This window comes from Peromyscus maniculatus, chromosome 19 (assembly GCF_049852395.1).
Source record: "Peromyscus maniculatus bairdii isolate BWxNUB_F1_BW_parent chromosome 19, HU_Pman_BW_mat_3.1, whole genome shotgun sequence".
In the NCBI taxonomy this organism is placed as follows: domain Eukaryota; kingdom Metazoa; phylum Chordata; class Mammalia; order Rodentia; family Cricetidae; genus Peromyscus; species Peromyscus maniculatus.
In genome coordinates, this window is record NC_134870.1 from 62798052 (window position 1) to 62816836 (window position 18785).

Genomic DNA, 18785 nt, shown 5'->3' on the forward strand with positions numbered 1-18785 from the left:
AACTAAAATAGGTGCAGTTTTTATGCCTGCTTTACTAAAAAATGAATAAACTAAAAGCATTATTTGACACACACACATACACACACACACACACACACACACAGACAACGCTACTCACAAAGCAGTTTGTGAATGCAGATATATCCTAGGAGAAAATGGAAACACTAATAATGAAAATTATCAGAGCAGTTTATATTATGCATATATCATATGCATATATGCATTACATTGTTAAAGGCTAAATAGTAGTGTTTAATGGGGCTCTAGTATAAGTCTCATCCTATAGGTGAACAAGGGGAAGGGTTAGATGGCAAGGTAACATTGAGAAAGGTCACACACAGAAAATGAAGAAGGTATATAGTGGTATTTTATTTGTACTGAAATGTGATTTTCATTGTATGTTAATAAATAAAGTTGCCCAGGGGTCAGAGCTATTAGAGCCATAGCAAGAGCATGGTGGTGGTGGTGGCGGCAGCGGCAGTGGCGGCGGCTCATGCCTTTAATCCCAGCACTTGGTAGAAGAGCTAGGTAGATCTCTATGTGTTCAGGGATACAGCCAGCATTGGATACATACGCCTTTAAGACCTGGAGGGTGGTACTTATAGGCAGTGACGAGGCAGTCATGTGTTTGGGTTTACAACCAATGAGAAGGCAGAACAGAAAGACTATTTAAAGACAGACACACAGGAAGTAGCTCTTTCGGGGAAGCTAGGAGCACTGCAGGAGGTAAGATTTTAGCTCTGAGCTCTGACCTCTCAGCTTTCTCTTTTACATTGGTTCTGTGTTTCTTATTTTAATAAGACGGTTGGTTACATCTACAAAGGTAACACTGAATTTGTTGGATAACATTCATTTAGGCCATGGATAATACAGCTTTCACTAATATAAATCAGTAAATATCAGTATAACCAATGCAGTGGTGCTGCTGCATTTCTGATTGTTTCAGAGATCTCAGAACTCTAGTGTTTATTCCTGTAATTTTAATGTATATAATTGTCTCTACTTATGGAAATCACAGAGATGATTGCTGATCAACTCTCTTCAAATGATTCAAAACAGGCAGAAATGGTCTCAGAAATGGCCCCATGGTCAGTATAAGGGGCAATCAAAGAGAGAAGCCATGTGGATTTGTTCCTTCTTTAATATTAGCAATTGTTAGTAATCATACACATTTCCCCTTTAAAAAATGTTGACAAGAGGGCTGGAGAGATGGCTCAGCCGTTAAAGGCTAGGCTCACAACCAAAAAATGTTGACAGGAAAAAAGTATAATCTTAAGATAATTATAGCTGTTATATTTTACTCCCAGAAAATCTTAGAAGCTAAAGAATACCATGGGCTTACTTTTTCTAGGGGGTATTAGGATTATAATTCTGACATTGTAAATAGCTTACCTGTTTTTTTTTTTTGTTTATTTGTTTTACTATTATAACACAGAGATAAATTGTTAGCACTGTCTCATTGCTTCACCTTATTTTTATTAAAAGGTATATTATGTTACCATTCTGCCTAGGTAGCAGTTTCAGCTGCTGAGATAAAGTTTCAGACTACAGAATCCCGTCTGAATTTAATTATTCAAAATAAATATTTTGGTGGTCTATCTGAAAGTTGGTAAATCATATTATGCTCTCTCAGTGACAAGACAAATCAATACAACTCTTTCATTTTTAGAAATAGATTTTGCTGTAAGCTCTTAAATATTTTTCTTGATAATGGCATAAAAATGCCAATCAAAAGGCCCAATGATGCAATCCATCATGGACATTGCTGTAAGTGTATTTCCATTGTTAGCTCTGCTCTGTGAACTAACCCACTGTTTACTAGACCAAGTCGCCTATCAACTGTGGCCTCCTTAATAAGGTCAAAAAGCTTAGTTCAGAGAATGTTAATGATTGAGATGAAGGCAGGTAGGTAGAGTATGCTCATCCTTGTTTGAGTTTGAAGACAGACAGAGTGATACAACAGAAAGAAACTGAAAAGTCAGTTCAGCTTTTCTTAGGGTTTTCCTTTCCTACAATTGGTTTATTCAGCTCTAAAGTGGAGAATATGTAGCAATAGATTTTTCTGCTGACTTTTATTCAAGGCTAAATAAGATTAGGTACAACATGGGATAGACAGTAAGTTCCTTTCAGTGAACATCAGTTCTGAGAATGATGAGCATTCACCTTCCAAAGGCAGATTTCCCTCCAGGCCCTGTTTTGGGCTGAGCTCTACTGTGAGCTCAGGAGTATGAGCACTTTTCAAGTTCTAGGCTATTCCACATTTGTTCCCAGTTTCTGTGACTCTAAGGAATGCAGCCATAAAATGTATGCAAGCTAAGGCCACTAATATCAATGATTTTTATGTTTTATCTTTTTTGTTTGTTTGTTGTTTGTTTTTTGTTTTTTGGGACAGGATTTCTCTGTGTAGCCCTAGCTGTCCTGAAATTCATTCTGTTTGCCAAGGCTGGCCTTGAACTCAGAGATCTGCAATTCAAATGTAGGATTAAAGATATGTGCCACCACAGCCTGACTTGTTTCCTTATGTTAAGTGGACTTGAAATATTTCACTTCTGGCTGGGTGTGGTGGCACATACCTTTAGTGTCATCACTCAATAGGAAGTGGCAGGCAGATCTATGTGAGTTTATTGCCCAGCCTTTTCTACATGTCAAAATCCAGCACAGCCAAGACTATGTAGTGGAAAGAACCTGCTCTGTTTAACTTAGGTCTGTTTTACTTTTATGAAGAATCATAATAGTGGTTTGTTGCAAGAATGATCAGTCATTCATTATTTATTTACAGATTCATTTGCATTGTAGTCATTATTTTGTTCAAAAGAAGCACAATATATAATTGAAATATTTATCCTCAATGAGTTTTGCACCACTCTACAAGCATGATTCATGTAGCTTTACCTAGACACAAACACCATATATCATCTACTTAAAATATCATGACATTAATTTAAAAAGTAGAAATCAATATGTTTTTTTTTTTTTACAAATATGTTATATTTAACTATGTGCTTAGTAAATCTAACTATGTGCTTTGTTAGCTTCCCTGAATCAAACATCAAGATATACATTATATAGATGAATAACTGGGGCTTGCTGATACGCCTGGCTCAAGAGCAACTGAGACCTCCTGTCTCTAGGAAATTAAGCAGAGGCTGAGATAAGACCAAGACATCCAGTGCCCACCCCTGGCCCTTTATGCATGCACATACACAACAAGCAAACAGATAAATAAAAATGAAAAATATCTCAGGCATAACTACACTGATAATACTTGCTGTTTTTCTATTCTCTGTCAGTAGTTCACATATGCTTAAATTGATTGTCATAGAGAATAATGGATCACAGTGCAACATAAGTAGTGATGTGCAAGCTTGGGAGAAATAAAAATGCTGTAGGATTTGTACAGGTGGAAACCTCTCATTGGAAGTGCTTGAAAATGGAAATGCTTTTAGATTAAGGGTTTTTGTTGTGTTTTATTTATTTATTTTTTCTTTACAGAGTTTGAAGTCTTTGACTATACATTATGGGATACCTTAGGGTTGGGTTACAAATCTAAGTATAAAATTCATTCACAAATCATTGTGTATATCATACACATTCCTTGAAGGCACGTTTCTATAATATTTTAATGTTCCTGAATGTTGACCCAGAACTTAATGTTGACCCACATGTAATATCTTCTTGTTGTTTGGGACATAGCACCAGTATTCAAGCAGTTTTCTACTTTTGAGAATTTTGTGTTTTGACGTTCCAGATGTTCATTCTTAATTACCTGATTACATTGTGTGAACAAGGCAAGTTGGTATTAGTGTGGGAATAAATAAGTAGACCAGTGGAAAAGAATAAAGCACAGAAATAAACAAATCTTTATTTGGTCAACTGATTTAATAAAGATACTAAATAATTCAATAAAGAATGGGACTCTCTCTAATAAATGGCGCTAGTAAGGCTATTTGTAAATATCTTGGTCCTTTATTTAGTCTATATACAAAAATTAGTGAGGATAGATTATGAAACCAACTGAAAGGACTGTCTTACACCCTACAGTAAGACACACTTTTGTAAATTCACAGGAAGAGAGGATAAGTAAAATAAAAAACAGCAACTCCAACTTCATAAGTTAGAAGCTTCCAATTATATCAAAAGATAACCTTGTCTTGTCTGAAAGCAAAGAAGAAAGTATAGAAATTTCATTTCTTCTCAACTGGGTTAAGGATCTCATTGCTTTATATGCTTTCATACTTTGTCAATCCTCCCAAAAAGAAAATGAATGATTGAAAGATAAGAATCTGTGGGCAGGAGCAGCGACTTATTCTTTTTTTCTAGGAGTTCTTTCCCCTTGCAACTCTGCTCAGACAAAAGAAAAATAATCCCAGGTACCACATGTCATTCTAAGAGGTTTAAATTTTCATTAAAGCCAGACAGCAGACGGGAATCCAAGGAAATAATGGGAATCTGTGCCCATATCCAGCAGGGATAATCATTCTTTTAATTATAAGTTACTGGGCCAAATTCAAAAAGACATGATGGGCAGGCATTAGGTAACTAAATAATAAATAGCAATTGCATTTCTTCCTTTGCATTTTAAAGGTTGAAACACTTGAGAACCTCTATTTGATATTCCCTCTACAATGTTCCCTCTGTGTCATGAAGTCATTTGAAATAATGTCATTTGATGCTGTGCACCCAATAACTTTAAATAACATCATTAGCATCAGAATAAAAAGAATGGAAATTGGCTATCTAGAGGGCATCCTTCCTCATTTGAAAAAGGTTTGTCAAACAAAAATTATGTGACTCTCCCTTTGTTACACATATTTGCCTTGTATAAATAAGGAATGAATGTATTAATAAGAAAAAAAAGGAAAAGAGGAACAGACTATTTGACTATCAAGAGCTTCAGCCTTAAATCAATCACTATGAAACAAATCATTGTGTCCTCTAGAGAGTTAGCTGTTAAAGGCAAAACCAAGCCAGTGTGTGTGTGTGTGTGTGTGTGTGTGTGTGTGCATGTGTCTGGGTCTGTGTGTATGTGTGACATGCACAAGTGTGTGCACACACACGTGTGTAGCTGTGATTTCTCTCTTCACAGAGAAGAAAAAGCAATAGTTTAGGGAGAGAAAAGGAGAATGGACTGGAGATACAACTCAAGGTTGCTCAAGGTTGCTGAGAGATTTTATTTACATACCTTTTTTTATGTGGTCTTCAAAACCAGGGGCTGAGCTGTGTTTTTGCTTAAGTTTCTTTAAGTATATTACTCTAAGCCATTGTTCTGGAGAGTAGTGGTTTGATATTATGTGCCTTTGATTTGTATAAAACATTTGGGCAGGACTTGTGTATTATTTGAGATTTCAAGAGGAATAAAAGCTGATGGGTAAGTACATTTTAACACTATAAAAATGGGAAAGAATCTACTTTCATGTCTGTGATGTGTTTTTGATTTGACAACTGAAAATATTCTCTATCAAGAGTGTTCATAATAAATATTCAGTCAGAGTTTTAATTGAGATCAGGTTTGGGTCAAGAGAAAAACCAGTTAGTGAAATAGGATGATGACTGTTCTCAACTCACTTTGCTGTGGATTCACCAGTTAATTGATGTTGAGACTTAAGGGATTCAGGTGCAATGGGAACTTGAATACCTCACTGTCATAAACTTTAAGGACACATATATAAAATGACTGGTGATGTGGTTTTAGTTGGGATGAAAATGACCTAGGTCAGAAAACTCATATCATTACATACTGCTTGTTTTTTTTTTTTCTATATGAGCAAAACATAAATTTTAATGTGAAGGAGAATGAACACTTGGATTATTTACATGAATGACATGGAGAAATATAGGTAAGAATAGAGATATTGGATTAATATCTGATTTAATGTGGAAAAAATAGAAATGTTAAAGCAATGGAAGGTATAGTGTCTTCTTTGGGGTCCTTTAGAAAATTTTCATTTCTTGTTGGTGTTTACCTCAGGCACTCAGCCAGTTTGACTTTCAGGCAATATACAGGACTGATAAAAGATAAATTAGGATGTTCTTACAAAATAAAACAAAATGAAAATATTCTTGAAGATGCTGATACAATTAGTTACATAATCACTACAGAGTTCAGTTTGAAAGAGAGTCTGAAATAAGAAAAACTGAAAAATGTGAAATGATTAGACTGAAAATATTTATAAAGATTTAAAGTCAAAGTATTATGAAGATAGTATTTATAGATATGTCACTTCTTGAGAGTGAAGATAGCAGAGCTCTGGAGAGGAAGAAGGAACATAAGGATTTTAGTGCAGCTCTTTTCAAGGCATCTTGCATGTGACAGAAGAACATTGTACGGTGCATCAAATATATCAGCCAAAAGTTGGTAGCTTATCCATTGCCTGAGATATTAGGAGTGCCATCAATCAATATTAGACTGGTGTTGCACAAGTTCATAAGAGCTCCAAGGGACCATGAGAAGGCATGGCAATGGGCTTACTGTGAGACAGTATGTCACAAAGTTCCATAGGGAGATGGTGAATGTATGATAAAGCTTGGCATAAATATAGTAAAGGACTTGGATCCTGTCAGAATCATTCTTGAACCCTTTAAGATTCTTGTAGATTAAGATAATATGTCCACTCACTCACACCATCAATGCAATTGTAGGTTATGTGAATAATAACCAAGTATTCAAATGAGGAAGGAGCCCTTAGGGCCTGTCTAAGAGTCACATGAGATCTCTAAACAGTGCAGGGGAAGATGACATATCAAGAAAGGAGCTGACAAGCACACAAGAAATATTTGTGGAAGCTAAGAATGTTTAACATGTAGAAAAGCATTGATAGAAGGAAGCGGGGCTTGACATCTTCAAGTCATCAGAGATATGCCTTCCAGTTCACACGATCTAATGTTATTTATAGCCCCTGGAGAAATCATTATGATAAAATTGCAGATGTTATAAGGGAATACATCTTTGAGCATAAATTCTGAAAGTTAGACATATATGACAAAAAACAGCTGCTGTTAGTGAAAAAAATATTCTGTCTTCAGAGTAGTTCAAATAGGAGTTTGAAGAGAGTAACGTAAAGAAATGAAAACATTGGATGTCTGACCAGAGGATCAGAATTTTTGAAGTACTTTGGCAGATGTTTTATGTATCACTAAGGGGGAAGTAAAGGTTTGGTTCCAAGGTGAAATCTCGGTTATTCTGTTTGTTTTAATTGCATGTAAGATAATGGAGATTCTAAACTGAGAAAAGTATAATGAGATAACTTCATCATGTTAGTTAGATGATCCACCTAACATTTTGAGGTTTAAAGAGCTTTCATGCATTGATCATACATTTGAAAATTTAAGTCATTAGTACACACTTAATCATTATTGTGGGGAGGTGACTTGATAATCAGTCCATCAAATATAAAACACTGAACAGAAATGCAAATGTAGCCACTGATAAAAGCACATTACTCACACCTGCTGAATAAAAAACAAACAGACAAACAAACAAACAAACAAACAAAACCACAATTCTCTGTAAATACAGGTCAAGGCTTGCTGATTGAGGATGTGTGATAAAAAGAGGATGTGGTTTCTTATTTCTTTTCTTGCTTTATTGTCTATTTCACACACTCATATAGACATATTTATATATATATATAATTTTATGTATATACGTAAAATTGCAATCATCATAAACTTCCTTAATCATGTGATTATTATAACAAATACTTTTTTAATGCACTATATAGTCACTTAAGACTTCTCATTCAAAACGCAAGTGGCATATTGAGAACGGCATTCTAAGAATGGTATAGCAGCAAAATTGTTTATATAGTTTGAAGCAAATGGGATATGACAGCATGATAGACGCTTTTCCTTTTGGCTGGAGAGCATCGGTTACCATCAATGTCAGCTTCTCATAAGACCAACATGCTACAGAATAAGAATGTTTTCTTCATGGTAACATCTGACTTCTGTGCACATCACACAGCTAAGTCGTATCCTATATTAAAGTTCTTGACATCCATGCCCTTAACATAAAGGGAAACTACTCTAAATTTAAAATTTGGGTTCTAGAAAAATTGATGTAGAAATATGTATATTGAATATTATAACAAAGTCTAACATTTTTTATAACCCAATAATTTGGATCTAAGACTGCATGATGTCTTAGACAAAAATATTTCTAGAACTCGTTGAATTGTGAATGTAATGACATTTATATCTAGAAACCAGAAAAAATAATTGACAATTACACCTTTTGTCTGGTCCTCTATATACAATCTTGATACACAAAAAATTGTTTTTTTTTTAAGTGAAGATTCCCAAAGGAAACATTTCCTGTCTTTATATATCATCAAAAGCAATAAAAAGTACAGATTAGTCTATTTTGATTATATTACTACATTATAGCTAGTTCATTTTAATTATCTAAATTTCAGGCTATTTCATTATAAAGTGTGCTATGGGATTCAGTCATCTAATTGTTAATAATATGTACATAATAATGAATTGTTGAACAAGAGAACAAATGAAATGAATGAATGAATGCATATTCAAATGACAGGCAAAAGAGTACATACACATCATGCAAAATTATATAGCTTGGGTCACATAAGAATAAACTTTATTCAGTACATAATAATAAGACATTCAAATCATTTTATTTTTACAACTAAAATAATCTGTTGCTAATGAAATTATTCATACTCATTATGAGGATATTATTAAAGGCAGGCACTAGGCAATTCTTCTACTTCACAGACAAACAAAATTATATGTTAGTGTTAAACATAAAGGTACAAGTTAGGAACAGTAGGCTGGGAAAACACCTATAAATTTATTTGCTGAAGTTAATGTGAAATGAATTTTATTATGTAAGAAGATGTGTTTATTTCACAGAAGTGCTTACCATTTACCAACACTGAAAACTGAGTAGCTATTTTTTTTTCATTAAGACAAGCCAGCTTTGGGCGATAGAGATATATGTAGGTATCTTAGTGTTCATAATCATATTCATGTAAAGGTTATTGAGGAAAGATATCTCAGAAGATGAAACAGGAGAAAAGTGGGAAGATTCTTTGTTTTTGTTTCTCAATACTAAGGATTTAGTTCAGGGATTTACACTTGGGAGACCAGAGTCTACAAAGGGTTGACATTCATCCCAAACATTCCTACTTTTATCACCACATCCAGGATGAATGTACTCGTGATATGGAACTCAGCAGTCCTGGTCATTCCTTTCTGTTGATTTTCCTTTATAATTTTATGTTTGTAAATACAATGTAACCAGTACAGTTTTATTTTCTCTAAAAAAGAAGAAGGGAAAAATAAAAAACTACAAGCAGGGGCTGGAGAGATGGCTCAGTGCTAAAAAGCACTGACTACTCTTCCAGGGGACCTGATTCAATTCCCAGCACCCACATGGCAACTCACACCTGTCTGTAATTCCAGTTCCAGGGGATCCGACGCCCTGACACAGACACATTTTCAGGCAAAACACTAATGCTCATTAAATGTTTTAAAAGCTACAAAAAAAAAAAAAACAATATAGTTATCTTGTGGTGTCTCAGAGTCTACCAAAAGAATTGAGAGAGAAGCTAACAAACTGATAATCCTCATACTCCCCCTTAGGAGTAGTGTATGAAAAGTTATTACAAACTTGATCTTCTAGGAGAAAAAGCCCCAATTTGTTGCATTTGCTGAGTTGTGTGGTATAAAATGTACCACAAGGCCAATTTCAAGCTAATAGAATGATGTCACTGAAAAAAATTGAAGACATGTGTGCTACATTACTGCCATGCAAATGTAATATAAATATCACTAAGAGAAGTGAAATTATCAAAATGTAATGATATTATGATGAAATGGTAGGTTTAACATATAAATTTGTTCAATGTCATTTCAATATGAACTTATACTTATGCAATTATTTAAAAAATATCTTTGCTTAAAGATGGACTGTGTTTCAGATGTTTCTAATAATTTAAGCTAGTTCTTAGGAACTAATACAGGATGATTACAATATAGTGTTGCCCTTATCCCAAGGAGACCAATGATTGCATTTTTGTCTTTGCATATTATACCTAGATGGGTTTTTTAACACATTAAAGATACACGAAAGCCATTGAGTTAATGAGATATACAGGAATAGGCAGAACATCTACATCTTTATTATTTGTGCTGCTTTTTGAGAACACAAATTTCTTGGATGGGGAAGCTACAGAGTCATTAGTGTGTTTGTGGGTGCAGGGAAAAGGTGTTTTTTTTTTTTTTTTTTTTAAGGTACTCTTTTAAAGGATGGGTAGGATGCTTGATGCTTGAAGTCTGACAACTTCAGTTCTGGTCATACCAGTTCTGACTTTTTCAACCTGGGTCTCTGTGCCTTACACCTCTGCTAATTCAGCTGTTGTCAACTGAAATACCAAGACAGTCCAGGTGATGAACAGTTTAAGTGTTTAATGGTTCAACCTGCATTTGAGAATCAGGTTCACTAATCCATTTGTCAAGAAACAAAACAACCTTTTGTTACATTGAAGTTAAGTGTAATGAAAAAGCACCCTGGCTTTTCTAAGAAATCGGCAGGGAACACAGAACTGCCTCCTTTATTATCGGAAATGACATCATTGATTTTTGAAGAAGTTGCTCAGTCCCAGGCATTACCATTCATCACTTTCACACTAATGGCTACTGCCATGGAAGTGTGGCCATCAAGTAATCTAGTAAGTTCCATATTAAACTGGTGGAGCTAAATAATGGTGACTGTTGTATGCATATTTGTTAAACAATAAAATGAATACGCAAATCAATAGGCACATGAAATAATTAACCCAAGAGCATATCAGCAATGATCTTTTAATAATTCATTTCCTGTTCTCTGATAAAACTTTCAGATTAAGATAAAATTTGGCCAGACAGCTGTGGCACACACCTTTAATTCCAGCACTTGGGAGGCACAGCCAGGTGGATCTCTGTGAGTTTGAGGCCAGCCTGGTCTACAGAGTGAGATCTAGGACAGGCACCAAAACAACACAGAGAAACCCTGTCTCAAAAATAAATAAATAAATAAAATTTGGAAATTTTAAAATAAAAATAGAACCTTTGATCCTTTAGGTGGCATATTATTTGATCAATATATGCCTCAGAAGTTAGGACAAGAACTCAAACAGCAGGACCCAGAAGGCAGGAGCTGATGCAAATACCATGGATGAGGCTTGCTTACTGGTTGGCTCCTTATGGCTTGCTCAGTCAGCTTTCTTATAGTACCCAGGGATACCTAACCTCAGGGTGGCACCACCTACATTGAGCTGGGCCCTCCCTCATCAATCATCAATCAAGAAAATGCATCACAGGCCAACCTGGTGGGGGAGATTTTCTCAATAGAGGTTCTCCTTTCCAAAATTACTCTGGTTTGTATCAAGTTGACATAAAACTAGACAGCACAACAAAATTAAGTAAATGTGCATCTCAGTGAAACTTAATATGGTATTCTTTGAAGTACAGAAAGAGAAAACCCAATTCATATTTTTAAAAATTTGTGAGGCATTTGTTTACACAGTAATCTCCATTGTGTGTGACCCTTCAACTTATCAATATAAAAATAAAATAGAAAATATCTCTATGATGGCTACTGCTTCAGCAAAAATGCCAAATGGTCTGTCAGGTTGATTTGTCTGAAAGCTGAGAAATGTTTAGATAGATGGAATTTGAGTTTCATTATGAAAAAGTGGCAGGTGGTAAAAAAATGACAATGGGATTTGTTACTATTTTATCCAGGAAAAATATTTAAGTATTTGTAGCAGATAGGATTAACTCTTCCTCATTGCATTCAGATTAGATACGTCTTATAATCATTGGTCCTCTGAAGTGTTGAATTATTAGATGTTATATAAATGACCTACCTCCACAAAATTTTCAGTGTATCTGAAATTTCCAATTGAAATCAGAAGATGACTTTAGAAAAAGTGTTTGAGAAAGACAATGATAATAGCCAATTCTGTCAATTTCATATGAAAGTTTTCCAATAAAAGAGTGACAGTTTAGACAACTTGGGGAAAAACTAATGAAAGCCATCAGGTTCTGGGTGGAAAGACGGCATAGAAACAAAGTAAACCTATTATTATCTCTACATCAGATGATATTGAGAATAAAGGCAGATTATTTGAAGCATAGATTCTTTATGTTTTGGTTTGTTTGGGTTTTGAGACAAGGTACTACTCGATAGCTCTGAATGACCTGCAACTCATTATGAATGCTAGATTGAAACTCCTGAAATTATAATCCAGTCTGGCCTCAAAGGCATGAGAGTCATCTTTACACTGCCTCCAAGTGCCATACTATGCTTTTTTAAGGAGATTAAAGTCAGAGGACTTGGGGAGAAGAGATATAAAACTTAAGTTTGGTTACAAAGGAAGCTAAACCTTAGGGTACTCTCATACTTAGACATGCTATTAACTGACAATGTTTCTTCTAAAGTCATCCAATCTGTGCAACCTTGGCTTAGTTTTGTCTATTATTTAAATTAATACTAGTTAATTGTAAAATATGTGCCTCACATCATGATTTGAATTTACTCTGTGTTTAGCATCTATTTCTGCATGGTTCCAGAACGATGCTGCTAGATAATTAGAGGCTTTATTTGATTGCCAGCCAACCTTGGGGGCTGAGATAAGGGCTCATTTTTGTAATTCCAATTTTTGCCTGAAACCTTTCAATAATAAATGCACTCTATAACTTTAGATTGAGAAAAAATAATTACATTTGGAAATGCCCCAAATTTTCAAGTTAGTTAACTAAAGTTTACTGAGGTATCAGCTTTGGTCTGTTGACAAATTGCAGTTCTTCCAAATTGTTGGTTTTTAGAGAGAAATACATAATTTTGAGATAGAGAATCTTCCAGATAGGTTCAGTGTGGGGACAGTGGTAAGGTAGGTGTATTCATTACTTTTCTGTTGTTGATAACAAAATATCAGACATTAAATAGATGAATTATACATTTTTATTACAGTTTCAGAAGGTTCAGTATGTCAATACTTGAGCAGAATATCATGGAGAATAGAACTTAGGGGTGGAGGGGAGCTGAAATAGAGACCAGTGCAGGGTCCATCAAGAGATAACACACTCACAAGGTTCTACCCCAGTTACCTATTTTATCCAGCTCAGTTCTACCTCCTCCTTCTAGAACTGTCAAAACTAGTGCCACCCTCTGAGGAAGGGGTACTCAAATCATGAGCCAGTGAGGGGTGTTATTTATCCCAGTCCAAGCATTGGGAATCCTCACTCTCCTTTCTTAGCACACGTGGATCGGACTCACCTTCTATTACCTACACCTTTGGGTCCCAAATACCTACAGGATGGGTAAACTGGTCTCCTAGGAGCTGATCTAATGCTCAACTTCTGCCAGGGACCTAATTCCACAGAGATTATAGACCACTTTAAGTCAAGATTTATTTATTTTTCTTTGTGTCTCTCCCCTTTAGCATGAAACTCAATACCCAGATGTAGCATTGTAAAGTAGTCAATAGCCATAGATAGCCTCAAATCAGGGTGTCATGTCCCTATGTGGTTCTGTGTATATAACAGCTTTTATAAACTTCAGGGTACTTTGGAAAGTAGGAGTAATTAAATAATTCATTGACCTTACCATTTTCTCATTAACTATCATCTTCCAGTATGCCTGTACCCAATTTTACTTTCCTAGACCATTTAAAGGCCATGATTATGATGGTTAGTTTCGGTTGTTGGCTTGATGATTACAATGCAGAACCACCTGGGATGGGAATCAGAGTGAGGACTCCCCTAGATTACATCGGACTATGGCCCTGTCTGTGAAATATTTTCTTAATTGGGTTAGTTGATGTAGGGAAACCCACTCTGAATGTCTGTCTTAAGCACTATTTCATCGGCTGGGCTTTGCACTAAATGAAACGTAGAAAGCAAGCAAGCATTCGATTGTATGCTAACCCTCTGTTCGCTGCTCTTGTCTATGGATATAATATGACTACTTTTATCATATGCCCATTGTTGTTCTCCCCCTCTATAACAGAACGTAACATGAAATCGTGAGCCCAATAAGCCCTTGCTCCCTTATGTTGCTGTGTGGGAATACTTTACTAGAGCAATAGGTAAAGAAACTAAGATGGCAAGCCTCCTTGTTTTCCAGACCTTTCAACACTCTTGACCTCTTTCCCCTCAAAGTATCCAACAGAATAAACACCAATTCTTTGCCCACACCATACCAGCAATTAAGTAGCCAGTCATGGAAAGAAGAATAAATATAATTGTAGTGTTAACTTTCACTTTAAATATTACTATAATCTTGAGTGCTCAGTCAATATTGCCCAACAGTTACAGCCACATAGAAAAGATAAATAAAGGATTGATCACTACCTTTAGATAACCACTTACCCTCTTTTCCCACCTTCAAATACTCACTACTTTCTTGTGCAAGCCATTATAGTGTGATGGCGACCTTTGCTTGGACCGGTCATCTTCCTAGATTCAAAGGAACTAGTGTCTACACTCCTCTTTGCTCTTGCTTCACGTAGCAAGACTGAACTGTGTCTCTCTTGATTTACTAGGTTTGTACCATCTTGTCTACCAATAGGATTGCATACTTACATTCTTTCAGTTTATTTTCTGCATGGTTAATTTCCCCTCTACTGTATTATTTCTAGAAATTGTAGTATGTCGCAAGTTTGTAATCAAAACAAGCAAAATGATCAAAGCAATGAAAGTTCTTTCAAATGTTTTATTCCCTTTTCGTTATCCAAAAATTTCTCTCCACTTGTAAGAAAAAAAAAAAAACCCTAAACCAACATGCACTGTTCACTCTTTAAACACTATGTCCATTTTTAGCCCCTTTCCACGGAAGTAATTTTATTGTTGTTATTTATCTATGTCCATCATCAGCCCAGGGCAGGGTTAATAGTTCCCAACTTCTGTGAAATTTATCTATTAGCTACTGTAAGCCATCTCACCTTTTTTACTCATAGTTTCTCATTCTAGATGACCAATCTCCATGTGTAAATTGTGTCAAATTTTGTCTTCCGCACATTTTCACTTGGAGCTAGTTTTATTTCCAACACTTTACTCTGAGTATGCACAAAGCCATTCCCCACACTACTGATGTGTTAGCCGCTTTGTCACCTCTTTCTACATCCTCAAAGCCACAGCCTAACACATTAGTGTCTCTAAATTTTTCACAGAACTTCTCGCTCTCTTGTGTTAATTGTTCAACTGTTTACAATTCTATTTCCCTGTACCAGATATAAATAAACTCAAGGAAATAATGATGTTTGATTGCCTTTCTGAAAAGCTTTTCCAACAAAATAAAAGCTAAGAGTTGATATTCCAGTGATTTATTTCCTAAGCAGCACTTAACGGATTCTACAGCATAAAGGAAGTGATAGTCGCATTCAGAGCACATGGCCAGCCACAGAACACCTGCTGCACTTCAGCGACTTCCACTCTTAGTTGCTCATTGAACCTGAGTCAGTAAAGTTGATTCCAATTAGTCCTATTAGTGTGTTAAATCTCACAGATAAAATACTTGCATTTTTACAGTTTAAACATATTTAATACTGCGCCAGGAGATATTTTTATATAGGTGAACATTTTACAATTTCTAAAATCGAATCACAGAGTGCTTTCACCTACTGGCGGGATTGAACCTATTCATGTTCTCTGACTAATCAACCATTCCAACTATAAGGGCAGCTTCCATGAGCTAAATTAAAATCAGAGACCTTATCACTAGATCTAGGTTCATTTAATTTAAGCCTATTATTAAACCTCCCTCTTTTAAAAAATGTATGACTTGAAGGAAATCTCATTAAATCTCATGGAAAGGCTAAAGTCAGCTCTGACTGCAGAGCCAACCAAAAATGAGAACCTTAGAAATGTATGTGATGAAGTTTAAATTACAGGTGATAAGAGAATAAAACCAAAAACTCCAATGAGAGTGATTCTCTTATATATTTTAATCTCTTTGTCAAAATCCCTGTGTACATATACTAATACATATATTAATGTATACATACTAAATAGCAAAGCACATATACAAATCTGCAAAGGGCAAAAATGTATCAATCTTACAGACACACACACACACACACACACATACACACACACACACACACACACACACGTGTGTGTGTGTGTGTGTGTGTGTGTGTGTAGTGGGTAGCCATTCCAGCTTTGATCTGGAGGTTCCAACCCCCATTGAGGCTTGGTAACTGTCACACCTACAAGGTGGGGCCAAGAGAGGACCCTGAAGATCCGAGACCCGGATGCACTGCCTCTCTTGGTTCCTGGACCCTGGACCCAGAGAACACCACCGGACTGTGCTATGTCTTTCCCAGACCCTGCAACCTACCTATCCCTTCATTTGTAAGTCATGCCACTAAATAAACCTCTCTTTTAACTATGTGGAGTGGCCTTAATAATTTCACCAATATCTGGCACTCACATGGGGCAAATTCCAAAGGCCTGGGTGGCTCCCACCCTCAGGTTCCTCCCCGACTGGCAGGCACTTGAAACTGAAGGTTACTGCCTGCAGAGTTCCTTAAAACCAGAAAAAACCTACAGGGTTCCATTCCTAAAAAGGAGCTAATCCGGTCTCAGTTCTGCGGCAAGTTTAGCCCTCACACCAACGAACCTGCTGTGAGTGGGGTGTTCACCCTCCTCCCTGAGTGCTGGCTACCCACACTAGCCCGAGGCTTCCACAGTTTCAACAATATATATGTATGAATGTATATATTTAAGTGTATGAAACGTGAATAATAAGATGCCACAAAAAGTTTTCCAAGTCCTGCTTGCACTAATCAAAAGTTCACACTGACATTGAGATTTAACCATGCCTGAAAGTCATTAAAACTTTTAGTAGATATCATAAGGAAATCTGTAGGAACTGTAAAAAACCTCTTGGATTCTACTTTCCTCAGCAGCAACTGGCTACCTCTAGTTCTTCATCTAGATTGGGCCCATTTGTAATTTCTCCTGTATACATTGTAACATCAACAATTGTCATACTGGTCTTGTTTTGACAATTATATTGTTGAAATTTCATTAGTATACTTCCTCTGTCATGCCTAGGAGACACGATCTAGTTATGTATCCTGACCTTCGGGCTCTTAAAATCTTTGTGCTCCTTAGTGGATAGTTTTCCCTAGCCTTAGGTATAAGGATTGATTTGCCCTGGATACATAGACATATATTCACATGCAAGAATGATTTATTTATGTGATACATTTATTAATTTGATTACTAAATTAAAGAAGAGATTATTAATTTGTAAGGGTTCATGGGAAGAATGTGAGAGTAGGAGAGGAAGTCAGGAGGGTATAAATTCTACAGATACACTGCTCATCAATGAACGCCTTCAAAAAATATTTTGTTCATTGTTGAAAAAACTGTGGGGTAAGGGGAACAGTCATCAATTGCTAGTAGAAGTACAAATTTTTACAGCCGCTATAGAAATCAGTATGGTGGTTCCTCAGGAAGGTGGTAATAGATTTGACTCAAGACCTGCCTATACAAGTCTCTAGCCATATACCCAAAAGATTCTACATCTACTACAGAGTTACTTGCTCAATCATGTTCCTTGCTGCTCTAGTTATAAGAGCCAGAAATTGGAAACAGCCTAGATATTCATCAATAGATGAATGGATAAAGAAAATGTGATACACTTGCACAATGGAATATTATTCAGATGTTAAAAAAATCATAAAATTCTCAGGTAAATGGGTGAAACTAGGAGAACAAACAGACACAGACCCAAAATGACAAATATGATAGGAATTCTCTTCTATGTGGATGTTGAGCTTTTAAGCCTTTGTTAGGCAAGATACAACCTGAATAACCACAGCGGTTAGGTATGGAGTAAAAAACTAAGAAGGAGTGAAGGATCACCCAAGAAAGAGGAAATAGAATATATAATTAAGGAGAAACTGGAGCCTGGGATAGGAGGATCAAATGGAGAAGTTGAGAGAACAGAGGGAATGTGAGGAAGGACAGGTAACGCTGAGGGCCATTTGAAGCGTCCTATGAGAAAGCTCGTACTGTAGAAGCTTCCAAATATATGTGTGTGTGTGTGAAAGAAATGTAAATGAAATCAAAGAACAAGGAAGACAAAGCCCAAGTGAAAACTTCAAGTGCCAAGAATGGGTTATATATAATTGGCAAAAGGGGTCTATGGAACTCCCAGACAACTAAGACTATTGCCAAAACTATTGGTTTATCTCCAGAAACTAAGGGTAAGGCCCCATTGCTGAAGAAAACACCTATATATCTCATTGAACATGGAGAAGTTGAGCTGGTACTACTTAGATCCACTCTGTGCCACCACCACCCCCACCCCCGCCTCACTGACTAATGTTCATGATACTGGAAGATATGCTACATGGCTTCTGGGAGGAAAAAGATAAACACCAAATCTGTTCTATACTGGTGATCTGCCTGAATGATACATGACGGCAGTAGTGGCACAAATGTTGTGGGAGTAACCAACCACCACCTGATAGGACTTAAGACCCACTTCATGAGATGACATCCATCCTTGACACTACTTGTGTGTCCAAAAATCTGAGAGTGGATACTTAGTGTACCTAGGAAAAAAATCAACTACTGCTGTTCTGCTAAAAGAACATAGCAATAAAATGACTCCTGAGGACATTTTGCTATACCCATAAACCAGTCTTTCTCACTCAGCCATCATCAGAGGAGCCTTCTCCTGCAGGAGATGAGAACTAGTAGAAGTACTTACAGTTGAACAATGTATAGAAACTGAGAGACCTTAGAACACTCAGTCCTAA

At 36.1% G+C, this 18785-nt stretch overlaps 1 protein-coding gene and 1 long non-coding RNA gene across 3 annotated transcripts in view; one reads left to right on the forward strand and one right to left on the reverse strand.

The window, feature by feature from the left end:
• Dcc (DCC netrin 1 receptor) overlaps nt 1–18785 on the reverse strand; it is a 1155384-nt gene that overhangs the window by 275268 nt on the left and 861331 nt on the right. The window lies entirely within an intron of this gene.
• LOC143269616 (uncharacterized) overlaps nt 1–18785 on the forward strand; it is a 43235-nt gene that overhangs the window by 8141 nt on the left and 16309 nt on the right. The window lies entirely within an intron of this gene.